This window comes from Pongo abelii, chromosome 19 (genome assembly GCF_028885655.2).
Source record: "Pongo abelii isolate AG06213 chromosome 19, NHGRI_mPonAbe1-v2.0_pri, whole genome shotgun sequence".
NCBI classification, from domain to species: Eukaryota; Metazoa; Chordata; class Mammalia; order Primates; family Hominidae; genus Pongo; species Pongo abelii.
In genome coordinates, this window is record NC_072004.2 from 198,795 (window position 1) to 226,165 (window position 27,371).

A 27,371-nucleotide genomic window follows, 5' to 3' on the forward strand; every position below is an offset into this window, starting at 1 on the left:
AGATCCCTGAGGAATCGCCACACTGACTTCCACAAGGGTTGAACTAGTTTACAGTCCCACCAACAGTGTAAAAGTGTTCCTATTTCTCCACATCCTCTCCAGCACCTGTTGTTTCCTGACTTTTGAATGATTGCCATTCTAACTGGTGTGAGATGGTATCTCATTGTGGTTTTGATTTGCATTTCTCTGATGGCCAGTGATGGTGAGCATTTTTTCATGTGTTTTTTGGCTGCATAACTGTCTTCTTTTGAGAAGTGTCTGTTCATGTCCTTCACCCACTTTTTGATGGGGTTGTTTGTTTTTTCTTGTAAATTTGTTGGAGTTCATTGTAGATTCTGGATATTAGCCCTTTGTCAGATGAGTAGGTTGCGAAAATGTTCTCCCATTTTGTAGGTTGCCTGTTCACTCTGATGGTAGTTTCCTTTGCTGTGCAGAAGCTCTTTAGTTTAATTAGATCCCATTTGTCAATTTTGGCTTTTGTTGCCATTGCTTTTGGTGTTTTAGACATGAGGTCCTTGCCCATGCCTATGTCCTGAATGGTAATGCCTAGGTTTTCTTCCAGGGTTTTTATGGTTTTAGGTCTAACATTTAAGTCTTTAATCCATCTTGAATTGATTTTTGTATAAGGTGTAAGGAAGGGATCCAGTTTCAGCTTTCTACATATGGCTAGCCAGTTTTCCCAGCACCATTTATTAAATAGGGAATCCTTTCCCCATTTCTTGTTTTTGTCAGGTTTGTCAAAGATCAGATACTTGTAGATATGTGGCATTATTTCTGACGGCTCTGTTCTGTTCCATTGATCTATATCTCTGTTTTGGTACCAGTACCATGCTGTTTTGGTTACTGTAGCCTTGTAGTATAGTTTGAAGTCAGGTAGTGTGATGCCTCCAGCTTTGTTCTTTTGGCTTAGGATTGACTTGGCGATGCGGGCTCTTTTTTGGTTCCATATGAACTTTAAAGTAGTTTTTTCCAATTCTGTGAAGAAAGTCATTGGTAGCTTGATGGGGATGGCATTGAATCTGTAAATTACCTTGGGAAGGATGGCCATTTTCATGATATTGATTCTTCCTACCCATGAGCATGGAATGTTCTTCCATTTGTTTGTATCCTCTTTTATTTCCTTGAGCAGTGGTTTGTAGTTCTCCTTGAAGAGGTCTTTCACATCCCTTGTAAGTTGGATTCCTAGGTATTTTATTCTCTTTGAAGCAATTGTGAATGGGAGTTCACTCATGATTTGGCTCTCTGTTTGTCTGTTATTGATGTATAAGAATGCTTGTGATTTTTGCACATTGATTTTGTATCCTGAGACTTTGCTGAAGCTGCTTATCAGCTTAAGGAGACTTTGGGCTGAGACAATGGGGTTTTCTAGATATACTATCATGTCATCTGCAAACAGGGACAATTTGACTTCCTCTTTTCCTAATTGAATACCCTTGATTTCCTTCTCCTGCCTAATTGCCCTGGCCAGAACTTCCAACACTATGTTGAATAGAAGTGGCGAGAGAGGGCATCCCTGTCTTGTGCCAGTTTTCAAAGGGAATGCTTCCAGTTTTTGTCCATTCAGTATGATATTGGCTGTGGGTTTGTCATAAATAGCTCTTATTATTTTGAGATATGTCCCATCAATTCCTAATTTATTGAGAGTTTTTAGCATGAAGGGTTGTTGAATTTTGTCAAAGGCCTTTTCTGCATCTATTGAGATAATCATGTGGTTTTTGTCTTTGGTTCTGTTTATATGCTGGATTACATTTATTGATTTGCATATATTGAACCAGCCTTGCATCCCAGGGATGAAGCCCACTTGATCACGGTGGATAAGCTTTTTGATGTGCTGCTGGATTCTGTTTGCCAGTATTTTATTGAGGATTTTTGCATCAATGTTCATCAAGGATATTGGTCTAAAATTCTCTTTTTTTGTTGTGTCTCTGCCAGGCTTTGGTATCAGGATGATGCTGGCCTCAGAAAATGAGTTAGGGAGGATTCCCTCTTTTTCTATTGATTGGAATAGTTTCAGAAGGAATGGTACCAGCTCCTCCTTGTACCTCTGGTAGAATTCGGCTGTGAACCCATCTGGTCCTGGACTTTTTTTGGTTGGTAAGCTATTGATTATTGCCACAATTTCAGCTCCTGTTATTGGTCTACTCAGAGATTCAACTTCTTCTTGGTTTAGTCTTGGGAGGGTGTATGTGTTGAGGAATTTATCCATTTCTTCTAGATTTTCTAGTTTATTTGCATAGAGGTGTTTGTAATATTCTCTGATGGTAGTTTGTATTTCTGTGGGATCGGTGGTGATATCCCCTTTATCATTTTTTATTGCATCTATTTGATTCTTCTCTCTTTTTTTCTTTATTAATCTTGCTAGTGGTCTATCAATTTTGTTGATCCTTTCAAAAAACCAGCTCCTGGATTCATTTATTTTTTGAAGGGTTTTTTGTGTCTCTATTTCCTTCAGTTCTGCTCTGATTTTAGTTATTTCTTGCCTTCTGCTAGCTTTTGAATGTGTTTGCTCTTGCTTTTCTAGTTCTTTTAATTGTGATGTTAGGGTGTCAATTTTGGATCTTTCCTGCTTTCTCTTGTGGGCATTTAGTGCTATAAATTTCCCTCTACACACTGCTTTGAATGCATCCCAGAGATTCTGGTATGTTGTGTCTTGGTTCTCGTTGGTTTCAAAGAACATCTTTATTTCTGCCTTCATTTCGTTATGTACCCAGTAGTCATTCAGGAGCAGGTTGTTCAGTTTCCTCGTAGTTGAGCGGTTTTGAGTGAGATTCTTAATCCTGAGTTCTAGCTTGATTGCACTGTGATCTGAGAGACAGTTTGTTACAATTTCTGTTCTTTTACATTTATTGAGGAGAGCTTTACTTCCAAGTATATGGTCAATTTTGGAATAGGTGTGGTGTGGTGCTGAAAAAAATGTATATTCTGTTGATTTGGGGTGGAGAGTTCTGTAGATGTCTATTAGGTCCGCTTGGTGCAGAGCTGAGTTCAATTCCTGGGTATCCTTGTTGACTTTCTGTCTCGTTGATCTGTCTAATGTTGACAGTGGGGTGTTAAAGTCTCCCATTATTAATGTGTGGGAGTCTAAGTCTCTTTGTAGGTCACTCAGGACTTGCTTTATGAATCTGGGTGCTCCTGTATTGGGTGCATATATATTTAGGATGGTTAGCTCTTCTTGTTGAATTAATCCCTTTACCATTATGTAATGGCCTTCTTTGTCTCTTTTGATCTTTGTTGGTTTAAAGTCTGTTTTATCAGAGACTAGGATTGCAACCCCTGCCTTTTTTTGTTTTCCATTTGCTTGGTAGATCTTCCTCCATCCTTTTATTTTGAGCCTATGTGTGTCTCTGCACGTGAGATGGGTTTCCTGAATACAGCACACTGATGGGTCTTGAGTCTTTATCCAATTTGCCAGTCTGTGTCTTTTAATTGGAGCATTTAGTCCATTTACATTTAAAGTTAATATTGTTATGTGTGAATCTGATCCTGTCATTATGATGTTAGCTGGATATTTTGCTCGTTAGTTGATGCAGTCTCTTCCTAGTCTCGATGGTCTTTACATTTTGGTATGATTTTGCAGTGGCTGGTACCGGTTGTGCCTTTCCATGTTTAGCGCTTCCTTCAGGAGCTCTTTTAGGGCAGGCCTGGTGGTGACAAAATCTCTCAGCATTTGCTTGTCTGTAAAGTATTTTATTTCTCCTTCACTTATGAAGCTTAGTTTGGCAGGATATGAAATTCTGGGTTGAAAATTCTTTTCTTTAAGAATGTCGAATATTGGCCCCCACTCTCTTCTGGCTTGTAGGGTTTCTGCCGAGAGATCCGCTGTTAGTCTGATGGGCTTCCCTTTGATGGTAACCCGACCTTTCTCTCTGGCTGCCCTTAACATTTTTTCCTTCATTTCAACTTTGGTGAATCTGACAATTATGTGTCTTGGAGTTGCTCTTCTCGAGGAGTATCTTTGTGGCGTTCTCTGTATTTCCTGAATCTGAATGTTGGCCTGCCTTGCTAGATTGGGGAAGTTCTCCTGGATAATATCCTGCAGAGTGTTTTCCAACTTGTTTCCATTCTCCCCGTCACTTTCAGGTACACCAATCAGACGTAGATTTGGTCTTTTCACATAGTCCCACATTTCTTGGAGGCTTTGCTCGTTTCTTTTTATTCTTTTTTCTCTAAACTTCCCTTCTCGCTTCATTTCATTCATTTCATCTTCCAGGGCTGATACCCTTTCTTCCATTTGATCGCATCGGCTCCTGAGGCTTCTGCATTCTTCACGTAGTTCTCGAGCCTTGGTTTTCAGCTCCATCAGCTCCTTTAAGCACTTCTCTGTATTGGTTATTCTAGTTATACATTCTTCTAATTTTTTTTCGAAGTTTTCAACTTCTTTGCCTTTGGTTTGAATATCCTCCCGTAGCTCGGAGTAATTTGATCGTCTGAAGCCTTCTTCTCTCAGCTCGTCAAAGTCATTCTCCGTCCAGCTTTGTTCCATTGCTGGTGAGGAACTGCGTTCCTTTGGAGGAGGAGAGGTACTCTGCTTTTTAGAGTTTCCAGTTTTTCCGCTCTGTTTTTTCCCCATCTTTGTGGTTTTATCTACTTTTGGTCTTTGATGATGGTGATGTACAGATGGGTTTTTGGTGTGGATGTCCTTTCTGTTAGTTTTCCTTCTAACAAACAGAACCCTCAGCTGCAGGTCTGTTGGAGTACCTGGCCGGCCGTGTGAGGTGTCAGTCTGCCCCTGCTGGGGGGTGCCTCCCAGTTAGGCTGCTCGGGGGTCAGGGGTCAGGGACCCACTTGAGGAGGCAGTCAGCCCGTTCTCAGATCTCCAGCTGCGTGCTGGGAGAACCACTGCTTTCCTCACAGCTGTCAGACAGGGACATTTAAGTCTGCAGAGGTTACTGCTGTCTTTTTGTTTGTCTGTGCCCTGCCCCCAGAGGTGGAGCCTACAGAGGCAGGCAGGCCTCCTTGAGCTGTGGTGGGCTCCACCCAGTTCAAGCTTCCAGGCTGCTTTGTTTACCTAAGCGAGCCTGGGCAATGGCGGGCGCCCCTCCCCCAGCCTCGCTGCCGACTTGCTGTTTGATCTCAGACTGCTGTGCTAGCAATCAGCGAGACTCCGTGGGCGTAGGACCCTCTGAGCCAGGTGCGGGCTATACTCTCCTGGGGCACCGTTTCCTAAGCCCGTCGGAAAAGCACAGTATTCGGGTGGGAGTGGCCCGATTTTCCAGGTGCTGTCTGTCACCCCTGGAAGGGGAACTCCCTGACCCCTTGCACTTCCCGAGTGAGGCAATGCCTCGCCCCTGCTTCGGCTGGCGCACGGTGCGCTCACCCACTGACCTGCGCCCACTGTCTGGCACTCCCTAGTGAGATGAACACGGTACCTCAGATGGAAATGCAGAAATCACCCGTCTTCTGCGTCGCTCGCGCTGGGAGCTGTAGACCGGAGCTGTTCCTATTCGGCCATCTTGGCTCCTCCCCCCCCACAATCACTGTTACATCATCATATTCACCTCCATCAGTCACCATCACCACCATCACTGTCATCTCTGTCACCACCACCATCATCACTATCATCATCACCATCACCATCATCATTATTACCATCATTGTCACCAACACCACCATCATCACCCTCACCATCATCACCATCACCACCATCAGACATCATCATTGTCATCATCACCATCGCCCACATCATCATCACCATCACTGTCACCATCATCATCGTATTTGCCTCCATCAGACATTGTCACCATCAGTCATCACTATCCTCATGATCATCCTCTTCTGTATTGTGAGAAATGCCCAGAGGGGCTCATATCTGGGCAGTAGGCCTGATGAATAGAAAGGGTATATACTGGGAAGAGGAATCAGCATGAGGCGAAAGGCCACGTGGCCTTGCTGAGAGAGGCAGGAGGCCTGTTGGTGAGGCCATATCAAAAACCATCCTAGCCTGTAATCCCAGCATTTTGGGAGGCCAAGGCGGGAGGATCAATTGAGCCCAGGAGTTTGAATCCAGCCTGGGCAACATGGTGAAACCTTGTCTCTGAAAACACACACACACACACACACACACACACACACACACACACACAGAAAAAATTAGCTGGGCTCAGTGACACACACCTGTAATCCCAGCTACTTGGGAGGCTAAGATAGGAGGGTCACCTGAGCCTGGGGAGGTTAAGGCTGCAGTGAGCCATGATTGTGCCACTGCACTCCAGGCTGGGCCACAGAGTGAGACCTTGCCTCAAAGGCAAACAAACAAGGAGAACACCCTAAATCCCATCCGCAAAGGTGGCAGTAGCTGGCAAGTCTACAGCCACTGCTGTGAGGACTCCGTCTGCCTGGTCACTTTCCCACTGCTCTAACTTCTCATTGCCATTAGCAGGAACTTCCTCAAACAAAACCACCGGGGGTTCATCTTCAGAGAAGCTGGAAGGGGGAATCACTGGGATTTCTACACCTGTATAGCCAGGCTTGGAGAAACAGAAACAGCCACCCAGGACTGGCTAGAGAACTGAGTCCTGGGGCAAGTGAGAGGAGGCTAGGAGCCGTGCCCTGAGGCTGAGAAGTGGGTGCCTGCTGGGGCATGTGTGCTCCCCATCTGCCCGCACACCCTGCTGGGGCATGTGTGCTCCCCATCTGCCCGCACACCCTGCTGGGGCATGTGTGCTCCCCATCTGCCCGCACACCCTGCTGGGGCATGTGTGCTCCCCATCTGCCCGCACACCCTGCTGGGGCATGTGTGCTCCCCATCTGCCCGCACACCCTGCTGGGACATTTGTGCTCCCCATCTGCCCGCACACCCTGCTGGGGCATGTGTGCTCCCCATCTGCACTCACACCCCAACTGTGCACCGTAAGGACAAATGGGATGCTAGTTGGCTCTGAGTCTCAAAGACCAGGACATAAGCGAAACACAAAATGTCACACAGGGGAGGTGAAAGGTTTGTCTGTCAATGATCAATTAGGAGAACCACCATTGAGGGCTTACCATTTGCCAGGTTTAGTGCCAAGTGCTTTATGGAATCATCTCCTTTATCTTTCAAAGTAACCCTATGAGGCAGGTTTTAACAACCCCATTCTACAGGTGAGCGAACTGAGGCTCAGAGAGGTGAATGACAGCTGGTAAGTGACAAAGGCCCAGGATTTGAACCCCAAGCATAAGCTCTTCACCACAAGCGCAGTCCAATTTCTCAATACTTCATAGTACTCTTTGCTAGACAGAACTATGTGTGTTTGGGGCCTTTTCCCATCCCAGTTGTGTTAGTCCATTTTCATGCTGCTGATAAGGCATACCTGAGACTGGGCAATTTACAAAAGAAAGAGGTTTAATGGACTTAACAGTTCCACGTGGCTGGGGAAGTCTCACAATCATGGTGGAAGGCAAGGAGGAGCAAGTCACGTCTTACATAAATAGCAGCAAAGAGAAAGCTTGTGCAGGAAAATTCCCCCTCATAGAACCATCAGCTCTCGTGAGACTTATTCACTGTCACGAGAACAGCACGGGAAAGACCTGCCCCCATGATTCAATTACCTCCCACGGGGTCTCTCCCACAACACGTGGGAATGCAAGATGAGGTTTGGGTGGGGACACAGCCAAACCATATCATCAGTCATCCCGTGTACACACATCATCTTTTTTCCTTCTCCTTTCAGATAAGTCAGAGACAATAAATAAGATTCTAAATAGAAAAACGCTATTTTGTAAAAAATAAGAAAACAAACAACAGACGCTTCACTGAAGATATACAAATGGCAAACAAGCCAATGAAAAGATGTCCAACATGATATGTAATTAGGGAATTGCAAATTAAAACAACAAGATACTACTACACACCTGTTAGAACAGCCCAGATCCGAAACACTGACAACACCAAATGCTGGTGAGGATCTGCGGCAACAGGAACCTCAAACACTGTAAAACGGCACAGCCGGCTGCGAGCGGTGGCTCACGCCTGTAATCCCAGCACTTTGGGAGGCCGAGGTGGGAGGATCATGAGGTCAGGAGATCGAGACCATCCCGGCTAACACAGTGAAACCCCATCTCTACTAAAAATACAAAAAAATAGCCGGGCGTGGTGGCGGGCACCTGAAGTCCCAGCTACTTGGGAGGCTGAGGCAGCAGAATGGCGTGAACCCGGGAAGCAGAGGTTGCAGTGAGCCAAGATTATGCCACTGCACTCCAGCCTGGGCAACAGAGCGAGACTCCATCTCAAAAAAAAAAAAAAAAGCCAACCTGGGCAGCACAGTGGGACTCTGTATCTATGAAAAATAAAAACATGTCTAGCCAGGCGTGAGGGCACATGCCCACAGTCCCAGCTCCTCGGGAGGCTGAGATGGGAGGATGGCCTGAGCCCCAGAGCTCAGGGTGGCAGGGAGCCGTGACTGTACAACCACACTCACTCCAGCCTGGGTGACAGAGCAAGACTCTGTTCCAAAAAAAAAAAAAAAAAAAAAAAACCAGTCAGCCACTTTGGAAGGTAGTTTGTTACAAAGTTGACTATACTGTTACCAAAGGATCCAGCAATCGCATTCCTTGGTATATGCAAATGAACTGAACATTTATGCAAATAAACTGAACAGTTATCTCTATTCAAGAACCGGCACACTCATGTTGACTAAATATTTATTCATAATTGCAAAAACTTGGAAGCAACAAAGATGTCCTTCATCAGGTGAATAAACAAAATATGGTACCATATATTCATATGATGGAACATAACTCAGCGATAAAAAAATGAGCTAGTAAGGCTGGGCAGGATGGCTCATGCCTGTAATCCCAGCATTTTAGGAGACCGAGGTGGAAGGATTACTTGAGGCTAGGAGTTCAAGAGCAGCCTGAGCAAAATAGCAAAATCCCGTCTCTACCAAAAAAAAAAAAAAATTAAATTAATTAAAAGAAAAATGAGGCTACTCTGGGCACCCTGCCTATGGGGTAACCCTTTTCTGCAAGGAGCAGTTAAAAAAAAAAAAAAAAAAGAGCTGGCAAGCCACAAAGAGACATGGAGGAATCTTAAATGCATACTGCTAAGGGAAGGAAACCAGTCTGAAAGGGCTACTTACAGCAGGGTTCCAACTACATCTATGACATTCTGAAAAAGGGCCAAACTATGGAGACAGTAAAAAGACCAGGGATTTGGGGGTGGAACAGGAAGAACAAGGAAATGGATTGCAGGGGATTTTGAAGGCAGCGAAGCTATTATTCTCTCCACATGTCCTTACACATCGGTTGAAGCCCATAGTACCTACACCTCCAAGATCAAACCCTAAGTGTACACTACACATTTCAGTTAATAATAATGTATCAGTATTACCACATTTATAGTAACAAATGTACCACACCAAAGCAAGATGTTAATCATGGGAAATTGAAAGAGGTAAGAGGTTAGACGGGAACTCTGTACTTTTTGTCAATTTTTTCTGTAAACCTAACACTGTTCAAGAAAAAAAAAAAGTAAAGTGCTACCAAATGCAATGAAAAAATTTTTAATTTTCTTCTTCATAGAGAAAAAAAAAATAGCACACCAATCGTCATCAATGGGGAAGAATCTTGCCACGCCACTAATATTACATTTGAGTGTCATACCCTCCCGAATGTTTTTGTGTGGATTAATCACCGGCGCTCATCATCCCTGTCTGCTAAAGGAGGAAGGTACGTACTGTCCATGCCTGTGTTCCATCCCCACCACGCGGCCCTCCCTTGGGAGTGCAGAACACTGAAAGGTCAGCAAATACTGAGACCCGATTCTTTTTCTTCATCACATGCATCACAGTTGGAATCTGTGTTTATTTCTTTGTTTACGTGTTAATCTCTGCAAGGTGCACGGGGAGAAGGGTCACCTCCATTGTGCTGGCTCTGAAGAGCCAGTGCATATTGCACAGTGCACGAGATGAATCCAAAATGAATCAGACAGTGGCTCCAATAAATGCTGAGGCCATGCAAAGAACACTGGGAGTGAAGAGAAGGCACAGTGAAGATTTTGCTCTGCGGCAGTCCTGGAGGGCTTCAAAGAGAAGAATGTGGTGCAGGGCTCAGAGGGAAAAGGAGGGACTTGGCAGGCAGAAGGCATCATTCCAGGGAGAGAACTGTCCTCCCAGAAGAGGAAACTCACTCAGAGGGAAAAGGAGGGACTTGGCAGGCAGAAGGCATCATTCCAGGGAGAGAACTGTCCTCCCAGAAGAGGAAACTCACTCAGAGGGAAAAGGAGGGACTTGGCAGGCAGAAGGCAGCATTCCAGGGAGAGAACTGTCCTCCCAGAAGTGCCACAAAGGAAGAGGAAATTCACTCAGAGAACTAGGGTAGCTGGGGGAGGGAGACTGGCCTGGGCAGGTTAGTGACTGCCCTGAGGTCACAGCTCGCTGGCACCAACTTGGGCAGAGCTGGGAACTCCGAAGCTGTAGAAACAGCCAAGTGCACCTTGAGCTTTCACTGAAGTCAGGCTGAGAAGAGAGGAAAGTGAAGAGACCGCCCCCATTTCACCCACATCTCCCAACATCCAGGGGCCAGGAGCACGCCCAGAAATCACCAGCTCAAACTCGAAACGGCTCTAAGGTTAAATGCACTTTCTATCCCACCATATATTGATTATTTCAAAAATTAAAATGACTGGGCACAGTGGACCACGCCTGTAATCCCAACACTTTGGGAGGCCAAGGTGGGGGGATTGCTTGAGGCCAGGAGTTCGAGACCAACCTGGGCAATGTAGCAAGACCCCATCTGTATAAAAAAAACTGTTTAATAAAAATAAGTGTTAAAAATTACTAATTAATTCAATTTAATTAAAATAATGCTTCTCCTCCACCTTAAGACATAACCTTCCAAAAATGTCTTCCAGTAAAATTGAGTCCAGGATTGTGCAACTCTAGTTTTATGTAGTAATAACAGCAGCAGCTGACATTTCTATAATGTCTTATCTATATCATCACTCACAATCTCCACTGCGGTCCCATCGAGGGCCATCAGCACCCCAATATTACAGATGCGCCTGGCACACCGCAGGGACAGCCCACACCCCCACAGAGGAGCACAGAGGCCAATTAGCTTCCTCCAAGTTAAACAGTGTGTCCAGTCTCACTACTGCAGACACGGTCTCCCTTTCAGAGGCGTAGGTTTGCAATTGGACTCTAAAGCTAACCAGCGGTTTAATTTGGGGCTTGTTACATTTCCCTACACTCCATCTCTTCCTCTGGACAACAGAGGTAATAAGTAATGCATTCCTCAACAGGTTTTGTCCAGAGTGAATTGTGGTAACAGAGTAAAAGTTCCAGGCTGGGTGTGGTGGCTCACGCCTGTAATCCTAGCACTTTAGGAGGCTGAGGCGGGTGGATGACAACATTGAGACCAGCCTGGCCAACATAGTGAAACTTCATCTCTACTAAAAATACAAAAATTATCTGAGCATGGTGGCGCACACCTGTAATCCCAGCACTTTGGGAGGCCAAGGCAGGCGGATCATGAGGTCAAGAGATCGAGACCAGCCTGGCCAACATGGTGAAACCCCATCTCCACTAAAAATACAAAAATTAGCTGGGCATGGTGGTGCATGCCTGTCATTCCAGCTACTCAGGAGGCTGAGGCAAGGGAATCGCTTGAACCCAGGAGGCGGAGGTTGCAGTGAGCTGAGATCGCGTCACTGCACTCTAGCTGGCGACAGAGCAAGACCCCATCTCAAAAAAAAAAAAAGAAGTTCCAAACACAGTATCTGGTACATAGCAGGCCCTCACAAAACAAAACCAAACAAAACAAACCTGTTTTTTAAACCAGGCTGGTCCCTGAATGCTGGTGAACTTCTCCGCACTAAAACGATGAAATGGGAGTTAAAAAACCGTGACCCCTGACCACAGACCCTGAGATGGATGAAATCTTGGCCTGGGCTGTCAGCCAAGGCTATCTGGGCCAAGCCATAGGGCAGGAAACAGCAGGCTTCCTCCTCCCGTCTGAACTCTGGCCCAGAGAGGAGCTTCCTTCAGCTGACCGCACCCACTTCCCCGAGAACATTCCAGAACATTCCATGCTAGGCCAGGAGACTCCAGGAAGAGGTCACTGAGTAGCTCTTACTCAGTGCCGGCCAGGAGAAGATGCTCCCCCCTTCTAGGACTCCATGCACAACTTCTGACCTGCACCCCTGCCTATCCCCACGGCCTCCACACAGAGGGCCAAGGCTCAGCTTGTCCACCCCCGACTGCCCCTCTCCAACGTCTCTAGGCTGCTCCCCAAGCCAGTAAGAGATGTCCTGGGTGGCTGGGTTGCTTGTCCTTGGCTATGGCCCTAGTTTGGCTTCTTCAACCCTCTTTACCTGGGCCCTTAACTGGTCATCTGCCTCCAGTCCTGGTATCCACTACGTATAAACGAGACTCTTCAAGGACTGTCAAGAAACACTCCCCTCCTCAAGCACCCTCAATGGCTCCCACTGCCTCCTGAAAAGTTCAGAGGCCACACCCTGAGACTGACGGTCCTCCACAATACAGTCCCACACCTACCCTCTGTTCCCTACACCAAGAATCGTACCCACATGTCTGGACCTGTAAGTACAAACTCACCTCCCATCTCCACCTAGCTGGGTCTCACTCCTCCCACACCCCGCCTGTCTCTTCCATGAGCCTCTCTTTTTCTCGTCTCTGAATTCCTCCAGCCTGCAATTTCCAAAGCACAGGCATCCACACGCCACCTGCCATCCCCACGTGGCTCCCGTACGATTCTTTACTTAATATTTCCCTTTAAATCAACCCACTCTTTTACTTGAACAAATTAATTTTCAAAGGAAACTGTATATCTCCACTATAAATAGAAAAACCCATCCCATATGCCATAAATAGAAGGCAGCTGAAAAAAACAAGTTATGCTCTAATACACATGAAAATAAACCATCAGGAAAACATTTTTAAATGCTTGTCTGTGTGCCTGACGAGGTAAACCTATACACAGGTTGTAAATGGAGCAGCACCTCAAGGGACAAGGGTCCTGATACGGGCCCCTGCGTGTGTGTACAGGCTGTGCTTACATCCTGACAACTGCAACTGCTCCTGACCAAGTCAGCTGGCCATGAGGCCTTCTACAACCTTCAAAAATCCCCTCCTGCTCTAAGACACGTGGCCTTGGCACTTTATGTTTTGCTTTCTTTGTGGCCCCTGGGTTTTTTGGCCCCATCTCACAGTTATCTGGGGACTTGTCACCAAATGTGAGTATCCCAGGGTAGGGAGCACAGAGCCTGCTGCAGCCCCTGAGCCAGTCTTGCACGCAGCATAACACGCAATACAAACAGCTCTCCAACAGCACGCTCCGGTCTGCTCAGATGCGTGGCCCCCATTCTCTGCCTGACCCCAGGCCCATCTGCTGCTAGCACACAACCCCTCTGCCCCGCATCCCCAAATCCACCTCTGTCCACTGGGGTGTTTCAAAGGACCACGCAGAAAGAGCAACGGAGGTACCAGTGGGGCATGAGGCTGTTCTCCGGCCCCGGCTGCCTCTTCTTTAGAAGCAGTAGGACCTGCTGCATGAGGCTGTTCTCCAGCCCCGGCTGCCACTTCTTTAGAAGCAGCAGGACCTGCTGCATGAGGCTGTTCTCCAGCCCCGGCTGCCACTTCTTTAGAAGTAGCAGGACCTGCAGCAGCCTGGAAAAGCAAGTTTCCAGTCAACGATTAACCAGACGCTCTCCCAGCAAAGACACAAACCTTTTCCCCGGAAGTTAGCAAAGTTCTGTGAAAACCCCTGCATGAACTGGGCCCCTGACTCCAGGAAAACAGAGGCATCTTCCAATGTCCTTGGAGCCATGAGACCCCGAAACACCTACCGGGAATGGAGGGGCTTCACCCAGACAGGCCCCGCAAGGGAGGAGGAGGCCGCTCTCCCTCCCACCACCGTTGTCAGGGGTGACTCGAGGTGTTCCAGATGAGGAGCTGAATCACTGGGACTTAAGTCAATAAGTGGCAGCCACCAGGCAGGCCCAGCTGGAGCCAAACCAAGGCCTGGATTCTCCTCGTGGATGTCTGGCAAGGCCCCACCACGTCCCCCAGTCACGTAGTCTCTAAAACTGAACAGACTTGGGACGCTTCCTCTTAGAGGGCAGCCCTCTTTCGGAATGTTAGTCTGGCCACTTTTACACATTTCAAGCATTTTTTGGGTTAGAAAGGGCACATTTTCTGTATCCAAAACAGTCCTTACAGGCAGCGGTGGTGGTGCATGGGGCGTGCATCAGCATCTCATCGCTTCCTGAAGCCCCAGCAGCCTGGAGTGGGGCCCCTTTTGGGTGTGGCTCTTCAGGAGGAAGGCAAACTGAAGCACAGAGAACTTGAGGGATGTGTAAACGGTACAGCTTCCCGGAGGTACCTCGAGGAGAGCAAGGGGAATGAAATGAATGAAATGAACCCTTGCACAGCGAGGAGCACTTACACCCCGACACCCTCCTGCAGGGAGAAGGAAGATGACAAGGATCTCTCTGTTGACCTTTTCACAGTGCAAACAAGCTACTGATAGAAAAAAAAGAAAATGTTTTGATGCTTAAAAAAAAATAAACACCATCAGCAACCTTTCCCCATGGGGAGCAGCAGCAGGTGCTACTGCGAGAGAGACAGACCGATGGATATAATCGCCAAGAGGCTCTCAAACTGGGTTCCAAGGAGCCAGGGATGTGGAGCCCCTCTTCAGGACTGTGCAGGTAGAAGCAGGGGCTGGGAACAATGGGGTTATTACAGCCCAACCTGGAGCAACTCAGCTTTTTCCTCTTCATCTATCAGGCTTCTAGGTAAGATTTCATTTGAAGAAAAGGTCCTGCAGTAAAGATGTTGAGAAGTGCTGATATGCGCTGCTGGTTATATGAAAGGGTGAAGGAGGCTGGGCGCGGTGGCTCACTCCTGTAACCCCAGCTACTCCGGAGGCCAAGGCGGGTGGATCACCTGAGGTCAGGAGTTTGAAACCAGCCTGGCCAACATGGTAAAAACCCATCTCTACTGAAAATACAAAAATTAGCCAGGTGTGGTGGCAAATGTCTGTAGCCCCAGCCATTCAGGAGGCTGAGGTGGGAGGGTGGCTTGAACCCAGGAGTTTGAGGCTGCTGTGAGCTATGATCCAGCCACCGTACTCCAGCCTAGGTGACAGAGTGAGACCTCGCCTTAAAATTTAAAAAATAAAATAAAATTCACAGGTAGGCCAGGCACAGTGGTTCACGCCTGTAACCCTAGCACTTTGGGAGGCTGAGGCTTAGCCAGACGTGGTGGTGGGCACCTGTCGTCCCAGCTACTCAGGAGGCTGAGGCAGGAGAATCGCTTGAACCCGGGAGGCGGAGGTTGCAGTGAGCCAAGATCACGCCATTGGAGTCCAGCCTGGGCGACAGAGCGAGACTCCGTCTCAAAAAAAAAAAAAGAAAGAAAGGGTGGAATGTGCTGGAAGCCACCTCTGAGTGTGCGGGACCACACGCCACACACCCAGGCCTGCGGGAATCAGCTGGTCTTCGTCCTGCTTGTGTGCTCCATGTTTAGAAGAAATGCAGAAAAGAAGCCTCCTTTCCCGGGGTCCAGCCAGGCCACGCTGCTCTTCCCCTAGCAGGACCACAGGCCGGGAGGACCAAGCTCAGAAACGCAAATGACACCAAGTCAAGCAGAGCCTTGAGCCAAGTGAAGCTTCTGGAAAAGAGACTTGAACCCAGCAGGGACAGGGACTCAATGCAGACATCAGAGCCAGAGGTGTGGATCCAGTGACCAGAGGCCAAAGAGACGTGATAAACTATGTCAGTGACTGGAGCCGACCTTGGTCAGTCCCTGGGGCAGGCATGGCAGCAAGAGGATGGTTTCCACGTGTGCCCAGAGTTTGCTTCATGGAAAGGCCAGCTCTGCACGAAGGTCCAGGGGGGACCAGTCACGAAGGTGTGAAGAGGCCTGAGTGTTTGTCCTCCGTACAGCTGAGAACAGCAGAACGCCGCCACACTGCTGCGCAGACAGCACCCTCTACACCTTTACACCCCTCACACTGGGCTCCAGGATCCGGACAGCTGTGCACCTACCACCTTCAGCAAAGCGAAGGCCAGGGGCCCCTGCTGGCCTTCTGCAATGGGCATATATTTTGTCTACCCAGCGTTCCTTTCCTTTTTGAGAATAACTCTTCAGGTCAAAGTAGTCACGCCCAGTCCTCCCGGGCAAGAGAAACAGCCCCTCTTTCGCCTTCTTCCTGGGTGAATGTGATGAGGATGACCAATTAGAATAGCCCCACCCCCTAGGCAGGGTAATTGGCTCAGGGCTGGGCATGTGGCCCAGACCCAGCCATACTGAGTCCTCCTGGGGTCTTGCCAGAGCTCCTGTGAAATAAACCCACTGTCTGGGACAGTAAGCACAGCACTAGCTCAAGATGGCCAGTAGCCACCTGGCTCCGCCTAGAAACAGCCTGTCTGCAGGTGCAGCTAAACAGAGCTGAGAGATGAAGGTGAGTCATCTCAAACCCATGGTCAACGGCTGGATCCAGCCGTGCCTGAACCACTGTTTTGATCCCCAGGTTGCCAGGCCCACAGAGCTCCCTTTTTGCTTATGCTACTTTGAATTGGGTCCTTGTCATTTGCCATCCAGAGCCCTAAGTCACCTGCACTGTGTGGGAAGGTGTGACCGCGCACCACACACACTAACGGACGTGCCCGACGTCTTCACAGGGGACCGCGCACCACACACACTAATGGACGTGCGTGACATCTTCACAGGGGACCACGCACCACACACACTAACGGACATGCGTGACGTCTTCACAGGCGACCACGCACCACACACACTAACGGACGTGCCCGACGTCTTCACAGGGGACCAAGCACCACACACACTAACGGATGTGCCCGACGTCTTCACAGGAGACCAAGCACCACACACACTAACGGACGTGCGTGACGTCTTCACAGGGGACCAAGCACCACACACACTAACGGACGTGCCCGACGTCTTCACAGGGGACCAAGCACCACACACACTAACGGACGTGCATGACGTCTTCACAGGGGACCAAGCACCACACACACTAACGGACGTGCGTGACGTCTTCACAGGGGACCAAGCACCACACACACTAACGGACGTGCCCGACGTCTTCACAGGGGACCGCGCACCACACACACTAATGGACGTGCGTGACGTCTTCACAGGGGACCAAGCACCACACACACTAACGGACGTGCCCGACGTCTCCACAGGCACAGCATGAGCCCTGATGTAAGCTTTCTGCTCCTGTTCCTGCCCCTTTGGAGGCCTGTGCCAGTGGCAGCTGGCCCCAGAGACACCAGGCCAGCGCTGCTCTCCTTCGAGCCACCAGTGTTTGTGCCGACGCCGACTCTGGTTCCTCTGCAGCAGCCACGTGGCCCAAAGGCAGCCTCTCCACGGGGGCTCCTTCCACAGCCCCTGGACGGCACAGCAGCCTCTCCTGTCTGTCACCACGTGTGACCTGTCCCTTAGTCTTCAGCCGCTCATCCATGTCTGCAGGGGCATCTAACTCTGTCCCAGGGTATCCCAGACCCTGGCTCATGCCCCAGGCTCTCCATTCAGGCTCCATCGTCCACCTTGGACCATCTTGGGTTTGCTGGTCTTCTGGACTAGCACAGCCAGAAAGAACCCAGGAAGGAAGCCTCATGTCTGACACGAGAACCTTCGGTGCTAACGTGAGGGCGGTGTGTGCATCCTCAGCACCTGCCCATCCGGCACCATCCTCTGATCCAGGGACTGTGAGCAACAGGGCCCCGTGGCCGTGACATCTCTCACCCTCCAGTTAAAATCTCGCCAACTGAGTCTGCACATGAAAGTAGGTGCTGAATTGCCCAATAAATCCACAAGTAAGAGTTGCAACAAGGAGCCAAAAAGGGCTAAGCTGAATGACTCATATATGAAATAATTTGATAATTAATATAAATAGGAAATTTAAAGTCTCCAGCTGAGTGACAGAAAACACCTTAAAAAGCTCAAGAGAGAGGAAAGGAAGAAAATAAACCTATAATTGCAAAATAAAAGCATTGAAAGAAGCTGTGCTCAAGATAAAATGCTACAGATGCGATAAATTCATATGTTAACATTAGCAATGTGTGGGCAACGGTGTTCCCTGGGGAACTGGCTGCATGAAGCCTTTCTGGAGAGCTGGGCCAGGCCAGTGGGAAAGCAGCTGGCAGGGCTGGGGCCGGTGTGGGGTTCTGGGGCCAGGGCCTGCCAGAGGGTGGTCTCCAAGGACCAACACGCATCGGAGAGGCAGGATATAAACGCAGTCAGGGAGTAAAGGCTGTGCATTCTCCCGGGGCATTCCCTCCACCACCCCCGGGCCACACTCGGGACTGCCCGGTCCCCCTAGCTCTTCTCTTTCCTGCCTTGCCTGCCCAAGGCCCCTCTCACCCTGCGCTCCACTCATATCTGCTTCTCCGCCTCCTGCCCAGTCGGCCTGCTGTGCAGAGCTCCTGCAGCTGCCTCAGATCCACCCTTCCTGGGTGGCTGCTCCTCCCCACTACCACCCTAGGAGCACCCCACATAAAATCTGGTTCTTCTCCCCTCCAGGTCTGCCTCTGCCTTTGCTCCTGCTATCCCCAGGGCCCCAGGTGCCCCTCCCTCCACCTCGTCCTTCTGGACCCAGCAAATGTCCTCCACCAGGAGGCCTTTCTTGACCTCCTCATCCTCCTGGAAGGAGCCTCCTCTCCCACTCCGAAGTCCTTTAACTATTTACCTGCCTCTCTCCTTCATACTGAGCTTATGCTGTATTTCTTTATGTGCTTATCTTCTACCGGGATCATCTCTGTAACCTTTTTATTCTTTTATTCATTCATTCCACAAATACTAATTGAGCACCTACTATGTGCCAGACCCCATGCTAGGACTGGGGACACAATGATGAGCAAGACAGACACTGTCCCTGCCACCCTGGAATTCCCATCTTGGAGAGAAAAAAAAAAAAACGTGAAGCAAATAAACATTAGTAAATATGTCAGGATAAGCGGCGATATAGGCTGGGATAGAAGGGTGTAGGTGATGCGAGAGGCGAGTGTCCGTGCGGACGGAGGAGCTGGGGGAGGAGACTCTGAGAAAGTGACATTCAACTGGGGCCAGAGGGGTGAGCAGAGTGAGTCGGGCACGCTTTCCAGACACATAATTGGTGTTTGCTAAACGTGTGGAACAAATGAGTGGCTAACAAGCCAGAAATCCCAAGGGTGTGCCTTGTGTCGCTCCAGACACTACTTCCCCACCCTCGTCACCCTGATGGGTCAACTCCAACTGGCACCCAGACGCGTTTCCCAGCCCACACGCCTGCTACGGGGCCCACCTGTGTCACCCTCGCAGAGGCGCTTGCCAGGACTTGAGAGGATCTCCGCTCAGAACCCCTCCTGGCCTCCCTGACACCACCAGCAGCCCTCGGGCTGGACAGCAAGCGGGTTTTGTCTCGCCTGCAGACTCCACCCCCGGAGCACCACGCATGGAAGCACCGCGAGGCCGCCTCTGGGCTCGGTGGGAAAGAGCCCTGATCGATGGGTGGCGTCTGCCAGGGGACGGCAGAAGACAGAGAGGCACATTTGCCACGTGTTTTCCTCGTCACCCAGGGCTCCACAAATGACCACTCAGGCAAGAAATCTCCTTCAGGTCTAATTGCCTGGACGAGCTTTATGGTCTAATCCCCTTTATGGGGGCCACGTGAACCACGGCACTGATGTTCTTTTCCTGCCTTAACTGCTCATTGCTCAGAGCTAAATGTGTGGTTCAAACACAGCAAAGTATACACAGCTCGATGGCCTGAATAGGGGGTCTAACTCTCCCCCTGCTTTCAACCTTCTAGCTAATCTACATCTATGGCTTTCCTGATCTTATTTTTATGATTTCTGTTTAGTTACATGTACATATACATACACACATATATGTACAGACATATATAAACAGACATACGTATATAAATATAAAACATCTACATATAGGTCTGGTATGTAATACCTACTTTATCTTTTTTCTATGAATGTATCTTTTAGATATATACATATATTATGAATATATCTTACTTTAAAAAATAGAGACAGGGTCTCACTATGTTGCCCAGGCTTGGCTCAAACTCCTGGACTCAAGCGATCTGCCTGCCCTGCCCCCTAACAAAGTGCTGGGATTACAGACACGAGCCACCGTGCCCAGCCATTAACATGTCTTTTTATATTTATTTTTTATATTTATTCTCCCTTTTTTTTTTCAGAGACAGGGTCTCACTATGTTGCCTACGCTGGTCTTGAACTCCTGGGCTCAGGCAATCCTCTTGCCTCAGCTTCCCAAAGTGCTGGGATTACAGGCATGAGCCACCGCACCCAGCCTTTATATTTCTTATATAAATAAAATATATAGAGAGATATACGTATATTCTTGTAAGCACCCTCAATTCATTTATGGAACAAGATAGAGGAATAAATGGATAGATGAATAGATGACAGACAGGAAATACCAACGAAGAATGGGACAACCTTTGCTGAAAGAATTCAGAATATAGTTAGCTGCACTCTGTCGTGAACAGAGTACGGAGTTAGAGATCAGAAGCCAGGCTCTCAGTCCCAGCTCGGACCAGCTACGTGACTGTGAAGGGAAACAAGTTACACACACACATCCCCGCAAGTCCTTACCCGGCCAGTCTGAGGCTTTATCAACTATTAAATACCTATCATCTAATCTGCACTGCTCACTTCCCCCAGTGGTAACACAAATTACATGGGAGGTTCCTGACTGCGCCGTCAACACCAGCTTCGTGCACGACATTGGCTTCGTTATTAGCATTGGAGACAACACTCCAGGGAGCCCGCGTTCGACCATAAATAATAAGACACGAAGCCACATGGCCTCCTACTAAATGCTGCAGGAATTCAAAGAGAAAGGAGCCCTCAGAACCCACATCTGCGTTCAGAGTGTCCTGCCCCTCTGATGTCTGAGAGCAGCGTCTGACTGAAGGACTTCGATCCCTTGCTTCTCCTAGTAAGAAGCAAGCCCCAGCCAAGATAAGTCGCAACCCTCAGGACTGGAAACGGCTGCCCTGGTATGGAGCAAAGGGCTGGGGCTCTGACAGCCCCCGGCGGTCCCCTGACCACACTGTCCCTGCAGAAAGGCCAGCACAGCACACATCACCCGTGGGCCAGGTAAAAGAGGACAGGCCAAGGCTGGAAACCGTGGGGCGCTGGGGCAGGTGACCCCTGCGTGTTCCTCCCACCAGACCTCACAGACGTCTCCTGTCCCCCATCGCAGGCCCAGGTACAGTCACCAGGGTTTCCAGGCACCTGAATCCACACCACTGGGCTTTAAATCACAGGAGAAAGTGAGTCAATGCCAATAATGAGAATCTTTTTCAGCAAGTTTGTCAGGCGGGCATGGACCATCCTTTCTTTTCTGGGGGAAGTGACAGAATTCACAAAGGTAGTAAGATTAACTCTAAATTCTGGAATGTTCCCTGCCCAGTCAAGGGCTGAAAGTGAAGGCAAAAAAAAAGGAGGGGTGATACACAGTCGAAGGGCTGAGTGTGCCAATCAGTTCAAGTGACCAAATAGGGTCTCTTGTGGTTTATTCCTAGAGGCGGATGGATCCCAGGCAGCAGGTTATCCGAAGAAAGTGGGAGGGGACTTTGAATACAGGTAACCTCGCCACACATCAACGATGTCCCTTCCCCTCCATAGCTGACCTCGCCAACCATCAACAATGTCCCTTCCCTCCCTGGCCTTCCTGTAGCTGTCCAGCCACCTTCAGGGGTGGGCTCCGGAAGCCCTGAGTTTACACTGCAGCCAGTCCCCTGGGGCCCAGCTGGCTCTTCCAGGGGAGCACCTAAGCCAAACTGGCACCTCAAGGTCCCTCCCTTAAGAATCTGAGAAATAAGGCTGGGCACGGTGGCTCACTCCTGTAATCACAGCACTGTGGGAGGCTGAGGAAGGAGGATTGCTTGGAGGTCAGGAGTTCGAGACCAGCCTGGGCAACAGAGTGAAACCCCATTTCTACAAAAAAATAAACATAGGTCAGGCATGGTGGCTCACGCCTGTAATCCCAGTGCTTCGGGAGGCTGAGGTGAGAGGATCGTTTGAGTCCAGGAGTTTGGGGCTGCAGCGAGCTATGATCATACCACCGCACTCCAGCCTGCGCAACAGAGCGAGACTCTTTCTTGAAAAATGTAAAAAATTTAAATAAATTTTTAAAAAGTAAGGCCAGGAGAAGTGGCTCACACCTGTAATCCTAGCACTTTGGGATGCTGAGATAGGAGGATCACTTGAGCTCAGGACTTCAAGACAAGCCTGGGCAACACAGTGAGACACAGTAGAGCCTTGTCTACTAAAAATTTAAAAAAACAGCCGGGTGTGGTGGCACGTGGCCGGGTGTGGTGGCACGTGGCCGGATGTGGTGATGCACACGTGTGGTCCTAGCTACTCTGGAGACTGAAACAGGAGAATCACTTTAGCCTGGGAGGTCAAAGCTGCAATGAGTCTCATTCATAGATAGATAGATAGAGAGATGATAGATAGATAGATAGACAGATAGATAGATAGATGATAGATAGATAGACAGACATAGAGAGATATATACATAGAGTTTCACTCATAGATAGAGTTTCATAGATAAATGACAGATAGATAGATAGAAAGACAAAAAGCAAAAAGAATCTGGGAAATGGGGTAAGAGACAGAGTCTCAACTCAACTGCCTTTTGCAGTAAGATGCACACTGAGGCTGAGGCCATTTTCCTCTCGTGGAAATGCCCAGTTAACAGAAACAGAAAGGTGGCCTGCAGTGAGACAGAGAAGAGGGGAGCCGACATGGAGCCGAAGCAGGACAGAGAGAGGGGCCCCTCCCTCTAGCATTTGTGCTCCATCCAGCCCCTCCAGGGGCCTGAGCGTTGAAATCTTCCTCAGCTTCTATGAGATACTCCAGTGCCTTGGCAGTAAAGTTCCCTTTTCGTCCAGCCTCTACTGTTTGCAACCAGCCCCAGTGAGCTGCAAGTCCTAGCCGGCCTGAGTAAGATCATGTCCACTTTCCCACCACCCTTCCATCCAGCAAACACCACGCTGAGCTGACTGAGAATACCTGGGAGTATTCAAATCAGTGGCCGGGGGAGAGCAAAGGTTTCAGTGGCAGAGGGACCCAGGTCTGGCTCCATCTAGCACAGTGACCTTGAATAAACCTCCCGAAATGTAATCTCCATCTGGGCTACTGCCGATACCTCCCCAAATCCACTCCCAGCCTTCCCTGTTCTCTTCTCCTCACTATCCCCACAGTGAGCTCCTCAAAATGTCAGCCCTTGCCAGGTAACTCGCATTTAAAACAGAAATAAATAAAAATAAAAAACAAAGCATCAGCCCTGTCACGGAACTGCCAGCCTGAAACTGCCCCAGTGGCTTCCTGCTGTTCTGATGATACAAGCGAAATCCTCCCCCGGGGACCTGAGGTTTCCTTTCCACGCCGCGCGCTTTCCCCTGGGGACCCGCAGCAACCCTGATTCTTCTGCCTGGGAAATGCTTCCCCCAACTCTCTTCCCACAACCCCTTTTGCCTAATTAACTCTTTAAAATTCATTTTGTCAACATCATTATTCAGATAGAATTCACAAACCACAAAATGTACCTTTTCAAAGTTTACAATTTGGTGGTTTTTTGGTACATTCACAGAGTTGTGCCACCATTACCGCTACCTAATTCTAGAACATTGTCATCACTCCACAAAGAAACCCATCAGCAGCCAGGCGCGGTGGCTCACGCCTGTAATCCCAACACTTCGGGAGGCCGAGGCGGGTGGATCACCTGAGGTCAGGAGTTCGAGACCAGCCTGGCCAATATTGTGAAAAATACTAAAATTACAAAAACTTAGCCAGGTGCGGTGACGGGCACCTGTAATCCCAGCTACTTGGGAGGCTGAGGCAGGAGAAAGGCATGAACACGGGAGATGGAGCTTGCAGTGAGCCTAGATTGCGCCACTGCACTCCAGCCTGGGTGACAGAGCAAGACGCCGTCTCAAAAAAAGAAAGAAAGAAGCCCATTAGTAGCCACTCCCTCCCATTCCTCCCTTCTCCCCAGTCCCCAGAAGTCACGAATCTACTTTCTGTCTTATTAATCTGCATAATCTGGACATCTCATATAAACAGAATCATATAATAAGCGGTCTTTTTTATTCACGATTTCATTTTTTCAGATCTAATCTCTATTATTTCTTTCCTTTTGTTTGCTTTGGGTTTAGTTTGCTGTTCTTTTTCTAGTTTCTTAAGGTGGAAGATTATTTATTTGAAGTTTTTCTTCTTAACATAGGTTCTTACAGCTATACATTTTATAAGTTTTGGTAGGTTATATTTTCATTTTCATTCATCTCAAACTACTTTCTAATTTCTCTGTGATTTCTTCTTCTTCTTTTTAGAGACAGGGTCTTGCTATATTGTCCAGGCTGGTCTCAAACTCCCAGGCTCAAGCAGCCCTCCTACCTTGGCCTTCCAAAGTGTTGAGAGTACACGCATGAGCCACCGCGCCCGGCCTAATTTCTTCTTTGACCCATTGGTGCGTGTGTGTGTGTTTGTTTGTTTGTTTGTTTTGAGACAGAGTCTCACTCTTGTTGCCCAGGCTGGAGTGCAATGGCGTGATCTCAGCTCACTGCAACCTCCACCTCCTGAGTTCAAGCGATTCTCCTGCCTCAGCCTCCCGAGTAGCTAGGATTACAGACGCCTGCCACCACACCAGCTAATTTTTTGTATTTTTAATACAGACGGGGTTTCACAATGCTGGCCAGGCTGGTTTCGAACTCTTGACCTCAGGTGATTCACCTGCCTCAGCTTCCCAAAGTGCTGGGATTACAGGCGTGAGCCACTGCGCCCAGCCGACCCATTGGTTATTTAGGAGCATGTTTACTTTGGACATTTGTGAATTCCCAAATTTCCTTTATTGATATCTAACTTCATTCTACTACAGTCAGAGAACATACTTTGTATGACTTGAAACCTTTTAAATTTATTAAGGCCAGGTGCGGTGGTTCATGCATGTAACCCTAACACTGAGAGGCCAAGGCAGGTGGATCCCTTGAGCCCAGGAGTTTGAGACCAGCCTGGCCAACATAGCAAAACCCCATCTCCACCAAAAATAGAAAACTTAGCCGAGCCTGGTGGTGCAAACCTGTAATCCCAGCTACTCAGGAGGCTGAGGCATGAGAATCACTTGAACCCAAGAGGTGGAGGTTGCAGTGAGCCAAGATTGCACAGCTGCACTCCAGCCTGGGAAACAGAGCAACACTTCATCTTAACAAAAATCAGTCAGGTGTGAAGGCACGTATCTGCCGTCTCAGCTACTTCCGGGAACTGAGGTGGGGGACTACCTGAGCCTGGGGGGTTGAGGCTGCAGTGAGCCGTGATCATGCCACTGCACTCCAGCCTGGGAAACAGAGCAAGACCAGAAAAACTACCGAGTCTTGTTTTATGGCTTAACATATCGCCTCTCCCAGAGAACGCCTCCCGGGCACGTGAGAAGAACCTGCATCCTGCGGTTGCCGGGAGGAGAGTTCTGCAGATGTCTGTCCTCCCGGGCAAATGAGAAGAACCTGCGTCCTGCGGTTGCTGGGAGGAGAGTTCTGCAGATGTCTGTCCTCCCGGGCACGTAAGAAGAACCTGCGTCCTGCGGTTGCTGGGAGGAGAGTTCTGCAGATGTCTGTCCTCCCGGGCAAATGAGAAGAACCTGCGTCCTGCGGTTGCTGGGAGGAGAGTTCTGCAGATGTCTGTTAGGTCCAGTTGATTTACAGTGTTTTCAAGTCTATCTCATTGTTGCTTCTCTGCCTACTCGTTCTATCCATTATTGAAAGTGGGACCTTGAAGCCTCCAACAATTATTGTTGGATTTTGTATTTCTTCCTTCATTTCTGTTGGTTTTGGTTCATGTATTTTGGGGGTCTCTTGTTAGGTACATACAGGTTTATAATTATTAGGTTTTCCTGATAGGTTGACTCCTTTGTCATTATAAAATGTCCCTGTTCGTCCCTAGTAACAATTTTTGCCTTAAAGCCTATTTTGTCTGCTATTTGTGGAGCCTCTTCACCTCTCTTTCGGTTACTGCTTGCATGGAATATCTTTTTCTGTCCTTTTACTTTCCACCCACTTGTGTCTTTGAATCTAAAGTGTGTCTCTTGTAGACAGCATACATAATAGCTGTATCATGTTTTCAAATTTTTATTTATTTACTTATTTTTGAGACAGGATCTTGCTATTCACCCAAAATGGAGTGCACTGGTGTGAACACAGCTCACTGCAGCCTCAAGCTCCCAGGCTCAAGCGACCCTCCTACCTCAGCCTCCTGAGTAGCTGTGACTACAGCTGCATGCCACCACACCCAGCTAATTTTTGCATTGTTTGTAGAGATGGGGGTTTGCTATGTTGGCCAGGCTGTATCCTGGTTTTTGAAATCCGTTCTGCCATGCTCTATCTTTTTATTGGAGAATGTAGTCCATTTCCATTTAATGTAATTACAGATAAGATAGGATTTATGCCATTTTGCTATTTGCTTTCCATATGTCTTGTCTTTTTATTCCTATATTTTCCCATTTCTGCCTTGTTTTGTGTTGAATAGGTATTTTCCAGTATAACCCTTAATGCTCGTCTTCCATTTTTTAAAGTTATTTTCTTAATGGTTGCCTTGGAGACTACAATTAACATTTTAATTTAAAACAATCTAACTTGGACTAATACTGACCTAATTGCAACAGTACACAAAAACTTTGCTCCAATATCGCTCTGTTCCCTCCACTCCTTTGTGCTATTATTGTTACACAAATTATATCTTGGTGCATTATAAGCCCGTCAACCAAGTTTTAACAAGCTTTGCTTTCCGCAGTTATCTTTTCAATCAGACAGAAGAATTACTAGCAGAATATACTCACCCCTTTAAGATGCTCCTTGTATTGTCATGTGGAGTTCAGTCACCGCCTAGTGCCCTTTCATTTCAGCCTGAAGAATTCTCTTTAGTATTTCTTATAGGCCATGCCTGCCAGTGACAAATTCTCTCTGTTTTTATTATATTAATCTAGGATGTCTTAATTTCTCCTTTTTTTTTTTTTTTGAGACACAGTCTCGCTCTGTCACCCAGGCTGGAGTGCAGTGGTGTGATCTCGGCTCACTGCAAGCTCTGCCTCCCGGGTTCACAACATTCTCCTCCTGAGCAGCTGGGACTACAGGCGCCCGCCACCACACCTGGCTAATTTTTTTTGTATTTTTAGTAGAGACGGGGTTTCATCATGTTCGCCAGGATGGTCTCGATCTCCTGACCTCGTGATCCACCCGCCTCAGCCTCCCAAAGTGCTGAGATTACAGGCGTGAGCCACCGTGCCTGGCCTCTCCTTCATTTCTGAAGGATAGTTTTTTCTGGATATAGAATTCTTTAAAGAATTTTTTAAATTCTTTCAGCACTTTGGCTGTGCCACCCACTGCCT

At 48.3% G+C, this 27,371-nt stretch overlaps 1 protein-coding gene across 10 annotated transcripts in view; it reads right to left on the reverse strand.

Moving 5' to 3' along the window:
* The window catches only part of RPH3AL (rabphilin 3A like (without C2 domains)), a 189,111-nt gene that overhangs the window by 117,633 nt on the left and 44,107 nt on the right, over positions 1-27,371 (reverse strand). Inside the window, exon 2 of one of the 10 annotated variants that reach the window (XM_063717951.1) lies at positions 14,155-14,319. The exons of 4 other annotated variants lie outside the window; for them this stretch is intronic. The gene's annotated coding sequence lies outside the window, so the exon portion shown is untranslated. Of the gene's footprint in view, positions 1-13,664; positions 14,320-27,371 lie in introns of those variants that run through there. 5 more of the 10 variants (XM_024235366.3, XM_054535329.2, XM_054535325.2 and 2 more) reach the window with 5 other exon arrangements.